This window comes from Mauremys reevesii, linkage group 14 (assembly GCF_016161935.1).
Source record: "Mauremys reevesii isolate NIE-2019 linkage group 14, ASM1616193v1, whole genome shotgun sequence".
Taxonomy (NCBI): domain Eukaryota; kingdom Metazoa; phylum Chordata; order Testudines; family Geoemydidae; genus Mauremys; species Mauremys reevesii.
Window position 1 is genome coordinate 13370686 of NC_052636.1, and position 4576 is coordinate 13375261.

At 51.4% G+C, this 4576-nt stretch overlaps 2 non-coding genes across 2 annotated transcripts; both read left to right on the forward strand.

The window, feature by feature from the left end:
• Window positions 1–594: 594 nt before the first annotated feature.
• Window positions 595–666, forward strand: TRNAQ-CUG. The gene has a single exon. It is a non-coding gene; the product is annotated as a tRNA-Gln (tRNA).
• A 3486-nt stretch (window positions 667–4152) lies between these two features.
• On the forward strand, window positions 4153–4225 carry TRNAK-UUU. The gene has a single exon. It is a non-coding gene; the product is annotated as a tRNA-Lys (tRNA).
• The last annotated feature ends 351 nt before the right edge of the window (window positions 4226–4576 follow it).

Here is a 4576-nt window from a genome sequence, read left to right on the forward strand (position 1 = left end):
CCCATGCTCTGGGTGTCCCTAAACCTCTGACTGCCCCAGCTGGCACAGATCCGCAGGGTCTGGTCTATGCCCCAGGCCCTTGGGAGTGACCCCTTTAGTGCATCAAGCTTCAAGAACCCGCAAAGGGAAACTGAGGCACAGGCCGGCTTCTCCAAAACACTACCAAAAATTCCCACTTCATCACACCAGGATCCACAGGTTCGGTCCCGTCAGGGGTGCCATCAGGGCTTAATTTGCGCTGGGGCCAATCCCCCGCACCTCTCGGCTTGGCAGTTCACAGCCCCGGCGCCTCTGGGCTCCTGGCCAGCGGCTGCCGCGCTCCGGCCGCCCAGTTCCGAAGGCAAAGCGCCGAGGCCCTCCGAGCTGGCCGCGTTATTCCAGCCGCGGTTGCACCCGGGCCACCGAGCGTCGTTTGATCGGATAAGCGCTTGGGGCACACGGTGTCTGAGCAGCACCCACTGGTTGGTGCTTTGCTAAGATCATTTTCCTTTGTTGTCTTCACTGCCAGGCTGGGGCCAACGCAAGCACCCCAGGGTGCCTGGCACCCTGGCAGAGCAGCCATTGCCAGCACTCTGGAAGGGCCCCCAGTCAGCTGGTTCCATGGTGTAATGGTTAGCACTCTGGACTCTGAATCCAGCGATCCGAGTTCAAATCTCGGTGGAACCTGGGCCGGGCAACTTCCAGTTTTCATCTTTGGTGCAAACTTTTTCTTTGCCGCTGACGAAAGCTCCTGCTCCAATGGGCCTGTGAGTCTATCAGGTGCCACCGGACTCCTGGAAACTTTTCTTTGAGCGTTTTACTTCCAGGAGCCGTTCTTTCCGCTCTAGTTTCCTTGCTCTGCTCCTCCCGCTTCTCTCTCTACTCGATATATATACGCACCTACAACCTTAAGTGCTAGAAAAGAAACATTTAAATCACTTAAATCCTTCACTTAAATCCTTAAGTGAGTGATAGATGAGAAATAAGAGAGAGAAGATCCCATCAGAAATAGATAGATCGTTACAGCACCAGAAATAGAGAGAGAGAGAAAGAAAGAAAGGAAGGAAAGGTTGTGATAGATTAGACATCATTAGAAAAAGATGGTTAGCTATGTAGATGGATGGCTAAATACCATCCGGAACTGATCGTCGTAAGCTGTCGCGGCGTGTGGGGGAGTCCGGGCCCTGCACCCCCCCACTTCCTGCCATTCACCGCGACGCTCAGCCAGCCAGTAAAACAGAAAGTTTGTTAGCCGACAGGAACACAGTCCAACACAGAGCTTGTAGGTACAACGAGGACCCCTCAGTCAAGTCCTTTTGGGGGGGGGGCAGGAAGCTTAGACCCCCAGCCCTGGGACTCCCTCTGTTTCCCCAGCCAGCTCCAAACTGAAGCCCCCTCCAGCCGTCTCACCCCCCACCCCAGGTTCCTCCTCCAGCCTTTGTCCATGTTCCCAGGTGTCACCTGGCCCCATCCCCCTCCTAGGCTCTCACGTTACCTGCTCAGGTATCTTCCCTCAAGGAGGGTCTCCCATCCCACACACAGTCCCAGTAAAACTCCCCTGCGACAATCCCAGGTCAATACTCCCCACGCCCTGCTGCATCGCATATGCCATCAGAGAGAAATAGATAGAGGGGGTGTCTGGGGATAGATAAATAGATAGAGGGGGTATATTGGGTAGATAGATAGAGGGGGTGTCTGGGGATAGATAGATAGATAGATAGAGGGGGTGTATGGGGATAGATATATAGATGGGGGGTGTCTGGGGATGGATGGATAGATAGATAGATAAGAGGGGGTGTCTGGGGATGGATATATAGATGGGGGTGTCTGGGGATGGATGGATAGATAGAGATAGAGGGGTGTCTGGGGATAGATATATAGATGGGGGTGTCTGTGGATGGATGGATATATCGATAGAGGGGGTGTCTGGGGATAGATATATAGATGGAGGGTGTCTGGGGATAGATATATAGGTGGAGGGTGTCTGAGGATAGATAGATAAGAGGGGGTGTCTGGGGATAGATATATAGATGGGGGGTGTCTGGATTTGCATGGATAGATAGAGGTGATGTCTGGGGATAGATATATAGATGGGGGTGTCTGGGGATGGATAGATAGATAGAGGGGGTGTCTGGGGATAGATATATAGATGGGGGTGTCTGGGGATGGATGGATAGATAGAGGGGGTGTATGGGGATAGATATATAGGTGGAGGGTGTCTGGGGATAGATAGATAAGAGGGAGTGTCTGGGGATAGATATATATAGATGGGGGGTGTCTGGGGATGGATAGATAGATAGAGGGGGTGTATGGGGATAGATAGATAAAATACTATCATAAATAGAAAGAAAGAAAGAAAGAAGTGATCGATTATATGCTGATAGATATAATAGACCTCAGAAAAGAATGGCTGATTGATAGATCGCATCAGAAATAGAGAGCTAGATGCCATCAGAGAGAGACAGAAAATGAAGAGAGAAGACGGATGCTGCTAGAATAGATGCCATTAGAAAAGGAGAGATTGGCTGATAGATTAGATACCACCAGAACTATACAGTGATAAGGCAGGGAAGAAAGAAGGGAAGGGAAGACATAAATGATATGCTGATAATGGTGACATTAGAAAGAGATGGTCAGATACACAGATTGATAGACACTGTCAGAAATACAGATCTGCCATCAGAGAGAGGGGGGCATTGATAGAACAGATCAGTGGCTTCCCCGGGAATTGAAATGGGGCGGGGGGGGTGTTTGAATTTACAGGGGAGGTGTCAGGGTTGGTGAGACTGTGAGGGTGAAGGGGGGCCGTATGGTACCATAGTAAAAACTGAAAAAATGTCTCACGACCCTTTTATTAGATTTAACTCGTGTTTTGAAATCATCCCACAAATTAAAGTTGGCTACTCAAGCCTTCTATGAAGCATGACATCTACATCCTTCTTGGTTTCTTGTGTCTATCTATCTATCTATCTATCTATCTATCTATCTATCTATCTATCTGTATAATAGATATAGAATGTTTTGTATTAGAATAATTTGACATTTCTTTCCAATAATGCCGAAACATTAGAATAGAAAAGAAAATTTGGACTGGAAGAGACCTCAGGAGGTCATCTAGTCCAACCCCTTTACTCATACAATAACATCATTTCATCCCCCCGCTCTGCGCATTCAAGCGATTTGTAACCCAACCCCAGCCAAAATCTATCGCTTGGGCAACACAGCTCTGTGTGCTGGATTCCTAGGGAGATTAGGTGTGAATGTAAATACGATCTGGTCCTGAAGCTTCCCCCCGCCAGCCCATCGCTGGCTGTCAGCGAGAGCTCATTCAGCCTTTGCTTACACATCATCATTGGAAAGTATTAGGTTGGCCAACATCACGGAAACGACTGCACTGCCATTGTCATAAAAAACAACAGCTGCCTAAGGAAGCTGGTCGGTGGTCATACTTTTGCAGGTATCAGAGGGGGAGCCGTGTTAGTCTGGATCTGTAAAAGCAACAAAGAATCCTGTGGCACCTTATAGACTAACAGACGTTTTGCAGCATGAGCTTTCGTGGGTGAATTCACTTTTACTTTTGCAGACGCACCTATTTGATCAAACGCCGTATCTGCTTTTAAAGTGTGTCTTAACGTTTCCATTTCCATTCAGATGTCCAAACAGTCACTACGTCAGCACGTAACTAGTTCACAAAACTGGGGGGGGGGGGTGTTGGGGAAATTGGGGGCGTGGGGAAATCCCTGGGACAGATGCCATTAGAAAAGGCCACACAGGGGGGAGGAACTGGCTAGATTAGCTGCGGCCAGGGAAGGAAGGGGGGGGCTGGCTGGGGAAGCAGAAAGCCCCCCCCCCATAGGGTGACCAGACAGCAAATGTGAAAAATCGGGACGGGGGTGGCGGGGGGGTAATAGGAGCCTATATAAGAAAGACCCAGAAATCGGGACTGGCCCTATAAAATTGGGACATCGGGTCACCCTGCCCCCCAGGTCTCTAGCTGGGCTGGACAGATAGATGAATCCCCCCCCCCCGCTTGTTCAGACACACACCGTGTCAAGAGCCCACAAGGGCTGGGGGGGGGACCCCCAGCAGGAACAGCTGCTCAGTGGCTGCCCAGGGGCTGGGAGCCAGGCGGTGCGATGCATCACTCGCCGGCTGCTCCCCCAGCGGCAGAGCGCCCGGATAGCTCAGTCGGTAGAGCATCAGACTTTTAATCTGAGGGTCCAGGGTTCAAGTCCCTGTTCGGGCGAGTCTCGCTTTTGTCAATGGCGGCGTTTTGAGCGGGTCAGGAACAGCCGCGTAGGTCCTGGAAATGGCTGCGAGCCCCAGGGGGTGATCACAGGGGTGTGTGTGTGATCACGGGGAGGTGAGTCCCAGGGTGTGTGTGTGAGTCCCAGGGGTGATCACGGGGGCAGTGTGAGTCCCAGGGTGTGTGTGTGAGTCCCAGGGGCTGATCACGGGGGTGAGTCCCAGTGTGTGTGTGTGTGTGTGTGTGAGTCCCAGGGCTGATCACAGGGGGTGCGTCCCAGGGGTGTGTGTGTGTGAGTCCCAGGGGTGATCACGGGGGGGGGTGAGTCCCAGGGGTGTGTGTGTGTGAGTC